Genomic DNA, 12,634 nt, shown 5'->3' with positions numbered 1-12,634 from the left:
TCCTGCGTGTTCCCCCTTGAAATGAGCCCTGTTTTAAATCATCCGCATGTGTGGTGCAATGCATGTATACCAAGGGACAGCATGGTGCTGACCAGTGTTCCCGCTAATGTGAGCACATGAGCAATCGCTCACAGATTCGGACTCCTCCGCTCACAGCTTCTCAGATGTGGCTCACAGATACTAACCCTCAGGCGGCCCCACCCTCCCACTCAGCCAGAATCTGCAGGTGGGCCCTATAGAGATGGAGCAGGGATGGAGCCTCATCCCACTTCTCTCCTCCCTTCCTGGCCGTGGCTGGTTTGGCCCCCAGGGTGGTGCCAGAGAGCGCCTCCAGCCACTGCTGGCTCTCTAGCTGCGGAATGGAGCAGAGCTGAGTGATCAGGTCTGGCCTGACCCGTGCAGCCTGAAATCGCTAGGATCTCCTCAGCCCCAGAGAGAGGAGGAGAGGAGGCAGCACCTCAGCCACCAGCATGTTGAAGGCCCCATTTAACTTGGCCTTGGTGCAGAAGGAGGCTGCAGAAGTAAGCACTGAGTCACAAAAGCTCATCTTGAAATAAATGTGCTAGTCTTTAAGGTGCCATTGTGTGTCTGCTTTATTTTGTAGCAACAGACTAATACAACTCCCCCTTTGTAATGGGTACGGACATAGCCATTTTTAAACAGAAGTATACTCTGATTTTTGTGGCCCTTTCACGTAATAGCTTTTCTTGTGAAATTGTTTTGATTGTAATCAAAACAATTTGATTGTAATTTTTTTTAAAAAGGAGGTGCACTGAAAACTTTAAGTTGTTGTTTCGGCTCATGAAGTAGATATTTAGCTCACAACACTGCAAAGCTTAGAGGGAATATTGGTGCTGACCACACCCTCTCTATGCATTTTGAGTACAGATGACATTGCAATAGAATATACCAGGGCTGCAATGTTGTAAGCATGAATTTAGTATGGATTGAGTTTAGGTAACAAGGTTGTGTAGATATCATTAGATGATGTGTATCTTTGTGCTTGTGTAACATAGGGAAATATTTATTGACTCTTCATGTCCTTGAAAAAGAATAATTTGAAACAGGAGATGAGCGAGCTGCCTGTTGGACATTGCGTGGAGATTATATGGTTTATGTATATTGGACTGTGGGATACTCTGATGTCCTGGTAGGCACCTTTGGGGGTTTCCCAGTTGGACCAGTGGCCCGTTCTTGGACATTTTTTGGGAGAGATTCACATACATCTGAAAGAAAAGAAAACAAGATATAAATCAGGAAAGTATTTACACAAGACCTACCTTCATAGATTTACCTTGATTTGGGGCCACCCTTCATTACTGTAAGCATTGCCAACCAGACATTTGCGATTCTGGTGTAAGTGGGAAGCAGAGGAGCTTCTCAGCAGGACATGGTCTTTTGATCCTTTTTGATACTAGAATCCTTTTTGATACTAGAATGATGTTATACAATTGGATGTGAGAAATTTATTTCAATGGGAACATTGTTTAACATTGACTGTGTATGATTTGATTTCTCAATGGTTAGAGTATTAAGCAGCTATTTCTCTGAATTTAGTATTTATTGCTGTATTTATTGACCTTAAAGCACAGTGCACTTTCAGCAGTTAACTTGTCATGTTCTTATGTCTGTAAAGTAAAAGTTTTGCAGCACGTTGCACTTTAATTATAACTGGATTAGTGGCACGAATGTTGGCACATAAGTCTTAAAGCAGTTCTTGCCTAAGTCAGTTTGCCATGTATAGAGAAATCAATGGCCATTCTACTTATTTGCATTGCCTGTTTTCTGCCCTAAGAATGATCAAACATTCACATGAATAACATAAAAGAGACCTCCAAGGTGTTGCATATGCATGAGGTATTACATATAAGGCCCTGACCTGGATAGCCCAGGTGAGCCTAATCTTGTCCAATCTCAGAAACTAAATAGAGTTGGCCTTGATTAGTAATTGGACGGGAGACCTCCAATGAAGACCAGGGTTACAGAGGCAGGCAATGGCAAACCACCTCTGTTAGTCTCTTGCCATAAAAACCCCACCAGGGGTCACCGTATGTCAGCTATGACTGCATACCCCAGCATACCCCAGAAGCCAAACAGAGGCAGGGCCTGGTGTGCCAGTATGATATGCAACATGCTGCCATCACTTCTAGCGAAATCCAGAAGTGATATCACTCAACATGCTAGAATTTTCAAAAACTGCATCAGAAAATTGATGCTAGTGTCCAGTCCCCCATTTCATCCTGCGGGCTTTTCAGGTGCCAGTGGATTACGGCTACCACATCTCCTGCTATGGCTTAAGGCCTTTCACCAGCAATTCCAGTTGCTACTGCCTGTCTAAGCAGCAGCAGGAGAAAAATAGGGGTGAGGGATACACATTGATATTGGCTACACTACTACATCATTTCCAGGGACACCCTGGTTTTATCATAGAGTTTCTGGTGATTTCTAGAGCTACCCTATGTCACTTCTGGGTTTTCCCCAGAAATAGCCAAGTCACCACTTTTTGTCACAGCCTATCATGCCTTCAATAGGCAACCACAGGTTTGCCAAGAGGTCTCCTGTTATAGCTGGAGACCAGTGGCAAGCCTAATTCTGTGATATATTTTATGCACAGGCAAGCAAGTGAAATTTTCCCTATTCAGTTCCATGACAGCAGATGCTTCACCTGCTCATTTTTTGTGCATTAGGTCACTTTTCAAATCACAAGACAAAGATCAGTTTTTTAAAAAGCGGCAATCCTCTCAAGTTATGTACCCAGGGGTCATTTCGTAGGAAAAGAGCTGCAGGGACTCATTAGCATAACTCATTAGCATAATGCCACACCCCTTGGCCAGGCCGAAATGGCCAGGATTCGGCTGCTGCCAGAGGGGGGAGTGTTCCCCCACCTGGCAGTGGTCAGATCAGGGCAGTTTTGGCCCCAATTCAGGCTGAAAGGGGCCCAAAATAGCTCAAAATGGCCATTTGGGGCACGTTTTGGCCTCGATCAGGCCCCAAACAGCCCAGATTGGGTCAGTGCTGGGCAGGAGAGGGGTTCCCTGCCAGGTACTGACCCAATCTTCGTGGTTTTGGCCCTGATCCCAGCTGAAATGAGCCCCAAATGGCCAAAAATGGCCATTTGGGGTCCATTTGGGCCTGGATCAGGGCTGAAACAGCCCGGACCACGTCAGTGCCATGCAGGGGAGGGTTCCCCCACTCAGCATCAACCTGATCTGTATGGTTTCAGCCCTGATCTGGGCTGTTTTGAAAATGGACATTTGGGGCCTGTTTTGTCCCGGATTGGGGCCTAAATGGCCCGGATCAGGTTGGTGCCGGCCTGGCACCAACCTGATCCAGGCCATTTCTGCCCCAATCTGGGCTCTTTCGGTCCCAATTGAGGCCTAAACGGCCCAAAATTTTTCAAAGTCAGGTGGGTGGAGCCACCTGACTGTTGGGAGAACTACCGGAATGGCGTTCCGGTGCGTTCCCCCTCCAAATGAGCCCTGTATGTACTATTTTATTAACGCCTCTAAAAGTCTTGCTGCCCCATAACCACTTTGGTTCCTTGTATAGTCAAGAAGGAACTGTCCAACATAAAAAACAGAGGAGAAGATAAACTTTGGATACTTGCCGTCTTCTTCAAGAAAAAAACAGTAACACGTGTAAGAAAAAACAGAAATTGCTATATTAAGACCAGTACCAAAGGTTGCCAACTGACAGGGGAAAAACTAGCTTGGCTTACTCCTGTGCTGTTAGTTTGATTTATATACATCAGCAAATGAAACTTTCCATGATCAGAGAAGTCACCTGCTTTAAATAATGCTAATGGCGAAGAAGCAAGTAAAAAGTTGGCATGTACACTAGCTTTTGTTGGTGTTGGATTAAGCAGGCCCTCCAGCTGTTTTAGTTAGCAAGTAATATCAGTTACTCCATTAAATCAGGTTGCCACATGAAGCTGATTAAGATCTTTTGACTATCAAAGTCACCACTGTTCAACTGGAGGAAGCTCTCCTGGGTCCCAGGCAATGTCTTTCATACCATCTCCTACCCGACCCTTTCACGGATAGGAGATCAGACAACTTTCACAAATCTGAGACCTTTCGCATGCCAAGCAGATCTATGGCAGAGCCACGGCCCTCCCACATTTTTGCCTGGCAACTGCGGCATCTTTTGCATCTCTGACATGCCAGCAGGTCCAGCACACCCGTCATACCGACCCTTAGCAAAGGAAATGGGACGGAGGCCTTATGATTAGTATGGTTACCATATCCTTTCAGACTGCTGATTTTAATCAGGGAGTGTGCAGTATTTTCCTTGGCCAACAACACCTACATATTTGTTTGCCGGCTGTCCCACTTGCCTTTGTTAATAAAGGAGGAGAAGGCAAGAGAGGGGAAATGCATCAAAGGCATGACCAATCGACAACAGTTTTTCATTTGGATGTTTATATTAACAGATAATGACAGTTTGGGAAGTGGACACTTGGGCCAAGCTAGACGTGCAGGTTTTTAAAAGGTTGGGTCAGAGTTTCCTCAGGGTCAGAGTTTCTTCAGGGTTTCCTCAGCCATATAGCAGTTAAAAAGTAAATGGGTGTTAAAAAAATAAAAGAGAACCCAAATGGCCTCAGGATGTCTCTGCGGGGTAAGGAGGGGCTCCCCCCCCCAAGCCATGTCCCCGTGTCACAATATCACAGGAGGAGTTTTTCCTCATTTTTACTGCACAGAATATGCCACGTGGAGCAGAAAAAACAGGCGGGGAAACTCCCTCCCCTGCTATTTTGACAGGGGGAAACGGCTTGAGGGAGGAGCCCCTCCTCCCCCCACGGAGGCATTCTGAGGCCATTTAGGGTCTCCTTTATTTTTAACAGTTACTTCCCAAAGCTGCTGTCTAGCTGCAGGGAACTTGAGTTGGATCTGGGTTCTCCAGACTCAACTCTTTGAAAACCTGAAGACAAGCTTGGCCCTTAGATACAAGGTGAGCTTTTGATACATTACAAGCTCCTTGAAGGTTCCCTTCTTGGCAGGGGCGGCGCCAGGGTTTCTGGCGCCCGCAGCTGCCCCCACGTGCGCATGTGCGCATCCCTGGACTGCGTAATGAAGTCACTGTGTGATGACATCATCACGCAGCAAGCCAGCTCCATTGGCCAGCGGGTGGCTGGGGAGGTTCCGCATGCCGCCCTGGACGCCTGCCGTGCCTGGCCCGTGGCTGCTGTGCCTGGCCGGGGGTGTGTGTTGGTGTGTTGGTGGTGGTGGCGGCGGCACGGGGCTGGCCGGCTGCAGCAGCTGCAGGCCAGGCACGCCAGGTCCATGGCGCCCGCCTCCACCCCTGGCACCCCCTCCGGCACCTCCTCCAGTGCCTCGGCGCCCGCCTCATCACCTCAATGGTGGCACCGGCGCTGCTTCTTGGTTAGTCATGGCAAGGTTGTCTCACAGTAAAACCCGAGTTTTTACTGCGCGGAGGGCAATCTAAACTCCCCTCTGCCTGGAGATCAGGGGGCGGGGCCACCAGCCATGTGACCATTTTCAAGAGGTTCCGGAACTCCGTTCCACCACATTCCTGCTGAAAAAAAGCCCTGGGATTGTGCCAACTCCTTAGCATCACCCCCAGTCTCCATGCATGCAACGGTACTGTTTGCACAAAGTCTAGACAGCTACACCCTAACAGTCTCTCTACACACTATGAAGTACCTAGGGACGCTCAAGTGATCCTCATTTCATGTGTCCCCCCTCCAACTTTCCATGTACTCGCACTCACAGTCACACTTCAATTTGCTCTGCATGAGTTAGTACATTCACGCCTTGGATAGCAGCTCCTCCTCAACTGTTGAAAGTATCCCATTTTCCTCCATCTTCCACAATAATTAACTGAAATGCAGATCTTGACTGTTTCTCACACCTTCAAGAAATGCAAATTGGCAAGTCAAAGGAGCCTCGCAGCGAAAACAGAGCTGGACTCACTTGAAGATATAATCACACAAAGCAGCATGCCTGTGAACCGAGCAAGAACAGCCTGCAAGTGAATTGAGGAACACACATAAAATCCAGCACTTGAACATCCCCAGGTAATTCGCAATGTGTAGAGAGACTGTGGCCATTTTCACACTCCTTACCAGCTGCAGAACATTGCGCAAAGCTCCCGGAACGACAGTGTCTTCCTGGCGCGATTTCGCACGAGAACTGGAGTTATGATGGGAAATCGCGCCAGAAAGACACTGTCGTTTCAGGAGCTTTGCACAATGTTCCGCAGCTGGTAAGCAGTGTGAAAACGGCCTATAAGTGCATAAACTCTTGTATAAGTGCATAAACTCTTGTGTGCAAAATACCGCACTATGGAATATTGATCCTGTCTTGTCCCATTTTCCCAACATGAAATGGCACCAAGGTGCTATTTGCCCCACCAAAGGCTGTGTGTGTATTGATGAGCTACACGTTATATTTCCACAATACAGCAAATAACACCCCCTTCCAGGCTGTTTCTGGTTGGGAAAATGGTGTGTGTGGAGGGGGAGGGATATCTAAGCCCCCTGTCTCAACACAGCAGTATCCCAAACAAAATGGGACCACGTATGCAGATTCAGAACTTGCCCCTCCACTCAACCCAGCATAGGGTTGCCAGGTCCAGGTTGGGAAATTCCTGGAGATTTGGGGGGTGGAGCCTGGAGAGGGCAGGGTTTGGGGAGGGGCCTCAGTGAGGTATAATGCCATGGAGATCACCCATCAAAGCAGCCATTTTCTCCAGGAGAACTGATCTCTTTGGCCTGGAGAGCAGTTGCAATTCCGGGAGATCTCCAGCTGGCAACCCTAACCCAGTGACATCTCTGAGGAAAATATTAGACCCTGATAAGTTTGCAAAGGTACATACCGCAACTATGTATAACTCCCATGAGTTAATTGGTTTAGCTCAGAAGGGTGGAGTTAGTATCTGGAGCCTGGTAGCTGAGGAAGAGGCCGGCTGCTGAGAGCCTGATAACAATTTACATGCTCTTATCGCCTTGAATAAGGGCTGTAACTCCCCAAGAGGAAGACAGACGCCTGGGTTGCAGTTGCTTCATAATTGGAAGGATTATGACAAAGGACTCTGTCACTTGGCGGAATCCAGCAAGTTGAACTTGCTTGCCTGGAGTGGTTTTCAAAGACGTTGTTGGCTGAAAGTTCCTGTTTTTGTTGCACTTATGAGTTGTATTGTTTTAATTGTTAAAAAGGTTTAGTGAAAAAGAAAAAATTTCTTCAGTTACAATTGTGTGAAAGTTGGCTTACTAATTTGGCCCCACAGAACGCATGCAAAAAAGGTTACTGTTGGAGGAAACTTTTATTACCTCTGTTGGCCAGTTTGGAGGTCCCCGTTCCCTCCTTGTTTGAATAATAAACCAAGGCTTCAACATAGGTAATCTTAGAAGCAGAAAAGTTTTTTTCTGAGAAGTTCTCAAAAAAAGCCAGAGGTACACTAGGGCTGCCAGTCCCCCGCTGAGGGCAGGGGGTTCCCCTGCTCCCACCCTCCACCTGCCACCCCTGCTTACCTGGCCAGCGGGGAGAAAGGCGGGGGAACGCACCTACAGGGGCGTGCTCCCAGGTTGCACGTTGTGCTCCTGTATGCCACAGTGGACTGATTTCAGCTCAAAACGGACCTGATTTGGCCTTCTGCAGAGCATGAGAGCACTCCAGGGCCGGTTGTACTGCTGTGGCAGTGCTCCTGCGCTCCACAGCTGGCCGATTTCAGCCCAAAATAGGCCCAATTTGGCCTCAAACGCACTGTGGAATACAGGAGCACTCCAGGGCCTGTCTCGCCACTTCGGCAGCGCTGTTGTGCTCCGCAACAGGTCGATTTTGGCCTGAAATGGGCCCTATTCTTCCTAAAATGGGCTGAAATCAGCCTTCTGTGGAGCACGGAAGCTTCCAGGGGTGGCACGTGGGGAGCACAATGATGTCACTTCCCAGAAGTGATGTCATTGCGTAACCCTGGGAGTGCGTGCACACAAGGACATCAGTAAAGTGAGTGCAAGGTCTCCCAACTTCTGCCCAGAGGATAAGATGTCCCTAATGCACACACTATTATGACCTAGATAGCCCAAGTGAGCCTGATCTCACAAGATAAGCAGGGTCAGCCTTGGTTAGTAATTGGATGGGAGACCTCCAGGGAAGACCGGGGTTACAGAGGCAGGCAATGGAAAACCATCACTGTCAGTCTCTTGCCATGAAAACCACACCAGAGGTCATCATAAGTCAGCTATGACTTGAGGGCACCACCACCTCCACACACTATTACAGCAGGGTGCATGCCAAAAAACAAGTGGTACTTATATTTATGCCATCACACAGGCATGATGCAAGTCAAGAACAGTTGCTTACAGTACAGAGGATTATTACAAGAATATATAAACAATCATTTGAATGTCTCATGGTGTTTGGAACCTGATAGATTGACAGGTCGAGATTGTTTCCTTTCAAGTAACATAAACTATCAGAAAGACTCCATAATTATCTCTACATTTCTGAGGAAGAACATACCCAAGGCTGAAAACAGGGCAGGAAGGAAACATATGTAACCTTCATTTGGTCTCAGAATGCAAACTACCTATACACAGCAAGGCCTTCATGTTACAACCAAAATACAGAATGGAATGAGGGGTGATACGCACACAGTGGGAAGAGTTCTTTAGTCAATCTTAGACCACATCAGGGCTTTTTTTCAGCCGGAACGCAGTGGAACAGAGTCCCGGCACCTCTTGCACCAGGCACAAAATTCTGAGTGGCTGATTGGCACTGCACAGAGATCTGGCACAAGTGGTTGCTCGGGGAGGGGAGGCTGGATCATTGTGAGGAACGAGTCTCCCCAGTAGATATGAGGGACTCGCCTCGGTTGCCCCGGGGTAGGGTATAGAGACAGGGCTGGAGAAATTTTGCATCCCTCAGAATTTTGTGCCCCGGACAAGAGTTCACAACTATTGTGATAAGTATGATCCTACTGGGTAGTTCCTATGTCGTTTAATACCACCCCACAAGTTAGGGGGTTCTGTCTCACAGTTGATGTAAGTCCGTGGCACATGAAAATCATGTTCAAATAATTCAAATAATCCCATGTGTTTCTCCCTCATTTCCCTCTTGGAGTTCCACCACCTCTTTTCCCAGAAAAAAAAGCCCTGGACCACATATATAGAAAACAATAGAGCACGCCCCCCAAATTCCCTAACAGTTACATATGCAGTTAGTTAGTGGTAATTTTAGGACACTTGTGGGTCAAAAGACAGCTCTAACAGATATTATTACCTGTGAAGCAAGCAGCTGTGTAACTTGAAAAACTGCTTTGCCTTAATTCGTGATCCTACCCATAAGAAATTGCTTTACTTCGCATTCTCACTCACTAAGGTGAAGTCCCCACGATCAAGCCCACTAAACTTTATTTATAACGTCGACTGTCTCTGTCAGGGTCTGTCTTTGCTCTTTCATAGGTAAGGTGAAGGTAGCAACTCTCAGCCTTAGAACAGAAGCAAACGAGCCATTTCTAAAAACCAGCTGCATTCTCCAGGCTTGGCTTGCTTTCTTTGGCCATCTGACAGCAATGCTTATTCTGTGAACCTGGGCAGATCATGAGAGGGAGGGCAGGAGGGGTTACATAAGTGCTTAGTTCTTGTGGCCCTTCTTACATGCCCAAGGTAATGCCGATCGCCACTTTGGGGTCATGAAGCAGTTTTCCCCAGGCCACTTTGGCTAGGGATCATGGCGGTGTTTTGCCATCTTCTGGGCATGGAGCAGGGGTCACTGGGAGTGGGGGGGGGGAGTAGTTGTGAATTTCCTGCACTATGCAGAGGGTTAGACTAGATGACCCCCAGAGGTACCTTCCAACCCTATGATTCTATAACCTAAGAACTGAAACGTCAGGGGTGAAAAATTTGAAATTATCCCTACTCGAGAGTCCCCCACCTCCATCAAATCCATTACAAGACCAAACCTTTCCAAAGATCAGCATTGGTTAGGAATGTGTTTGCCCTGCCACGGAACTTCCCTGCCACTGACCCCTCCCCTCCCCCCCTTTTTTTGTACCTGGTGGCAGCCGTGGGCTACAGACAGTGCTTTGATATTGCATCTATTTTGTGAGCCATTGGAAATTTACATGCCCAGGGTAAGGCCGATCGCCACCTTGGGGTCAGGGTAGCAATTTTCCCCACGCCAGTTTGGTTAGGGATCCTGATGGTGTTTTACCATCTTCTGGGCATGGAGTAAGGGCCACTGTGTGGGGAAGGGAGAGATGTTTGTGAATTTTCTGCACTGTGCAGGGGGGTGGACTAGATGACTCTAGGATTCCAACCCTAGGATTCTAGGATTCCACGGACTGAGAGCAGCAGAGAGCTAGTAGAAGTGGCTTTTCCCAGCAACCGCTACAGAAGAATGTGCAAACGAGCTCTCAAGTGAACAGGCCTCATTCACAAATGGGAAGAAAGAGATGAAATGATATTTGCTCTTTCAATATTTGCTAGCTTTCTGCTTCCTCTGAAACCTCTTAAGAAAAAGAAAGCGCCCCCCCCCACAACTTCCCACAACACACCCACTAGTGAACAGACTGTTTTGGGGGGAGAATGTTAAACTGATATTGGTGATCCAATACCTAAACTAATTACAGAGATTGTCTAATGCAGTAGAGAGTTCCATACAGGCTTTATAATCTAAAATCCACCTTTCATGTCTTGGGTTGTTCCTCAGTCAGTAGCATCTCTTGGTCAGCATTCCACAAATGACATTTCCTAACAAAGGCTATAATTATTGTTATGGCAGACTTTTGAGTCATTGCACAAGCTGTGGAGAACAACAAGAAGCCTTTCCTCTCTCTTTGTACTACAGACATCAAAATGCTAATAGACCCTTTTGTGGTATTCTCAGATCCAGCAGTGACTATAAATACCAGAGTTTGAAACACTGCCTGATGGAAAAAGTAGTATGGTGGGGCAGAAAACAGGAAGTAGAAAGCAGGAAATTTGGCCTAGTCTGTTATGCCCATTTAAGACTAACAATAAACCTGCTTTGAAACTTAAATAGGACTCAGTCAGATGCTTTATACAAAATCTGGCAGAGAATGATTTCCAACAACAGTTCCCTCCACCAACTAGCCAAGGGTTGATAACCTTTGAAAACTGACAACTTTGAAATAGAAAGTTGAGGACACTTAAGAGCAGAGCTGGACTGGCCATTTAATTTACAGGGAAATTTCCTGATCGTCTGCTACCCTAGAAGGCTGCTAGTGGCCAACAGCAAGTAGAGTTAAGCCTCGGCAATGAAGATGGTGCCATAGGGGTCAGTTGGCTCAGACCCTTTAGAAGCAATGACAGTTGGGGTCAGCTCACTTATCTCCTCCTCTGTTGCAGACTCTTAGAGTTTCTCTACAAGTGCAGGGAGATGCAATGTTAGCTGAGAAGTGTAGTTTAAAAAGACAGAGTGAGCAGAGATCCCTCCTCCCAGGGCTTTTGTTAATTTCATCTTTGCCTCCCTGAAAGCTCTGTCAATTTCACCTCTCCAGTCTAAAACTGTGTGGGGTAGCAACAAGAGGGCAATGAGGAATGGAAATGGGCAGGAACTGCCTTCCAGAGCCGGGCTTGGACCTGGAGAGGTTATAATGGTCTGAAGTTTCCCTTCTGGCATCTCACAAACCCCTTCATACAGCTCCAGTGTATAGCAAAGCCTTTGCACTGCCGCCCGCTCTGTATTTTTGAACTATTCTTCCAGGCTAACTTTGCACCACCCAACACGTGTTCTTCACATGTCAGACAGCTCATATAGAGAGGCTCTTAGGAGAAGGAAGCAATGGGTGAGTCAATGCCCCCCCCCTTTTTGCACCACTAAGCCAGGGCACAGTTTAATATTCAAAAAGTAAACACTCTTAATTGCAAGAAGAAAATCATGAGTGTATTCTCCTGTCAGAGGGGTGTGGTGAATGCTGGTTGGGGAGGGGGTCCAACTCCTTGGGAACCCAGTGGAGGGAACAGGGCCTGACGGCTGCTACAGCAGCATAGCCCACTATCTTGGGTCTGAGCAGGGCCAGAGGATATTTGTTGTGGGCTGAGGAGTTCTGTTGATTGACTGGAGTTTATTGACTGGAATTCTCCATGATAACAGATTGCCATTTTAAAAAATGAATTGGTTTTTATGGGATTTTATTCTTAGCCACCTTTCAGGATCCTTTTGACAGAAAGATGTAATAAAAAGGTCTGAAATAAATAAATGATGACCGAGGCCTGCAATGTTGAAGCCCCAGTCAATTGCTCCCTACCCCAAAGGGCCTGCTGGCATCTCAGGAGATGACCCCGTTGTGACTTCTGTGCTTATGGTATGCTTCTACATGGATGATATAAATGATAACTTGCCACCAGCCAATACTATTTGAAGCTCATCTACCTAAAGGAAGGTTTGGCTCTGATTGAGGACGGGTTGTAATAAGTGATGTGATTTGCAGTCTTACATGTTAATAGGAGTCAAAAATGACCACACCTAGCATTCTATTCTCCGTCATGGAAACATCGATTAACTCTGGATTCCTTTCACTTGTTGAGAAAGAAATTTGCTTTATGAGTGACCAGAAGATGTTGTAAGCTGCTTCTGGTTATGTGTATGTACTGGTGTGGTATTTTAAATGTCTTTCATGCACACATGCACACACCCCAGTACATAGATGA

This window comes from Eublepharis macularius, chromosome 10 (assembly GCF_028583425.1).
Source record: "Eublepharis macularius isolate TG4126 chromosome 10, MPM_Emac_v1.0, whole genome shotgun sequence".
NCBI lineage: Eukaryota > Metazoa > Chordata > Lepidosauria > Squamata > Eublepharidae > Eublepharis > Eublepharis macularius.
Note: the sequence above shows the minus strand (reverse complement) of the source record.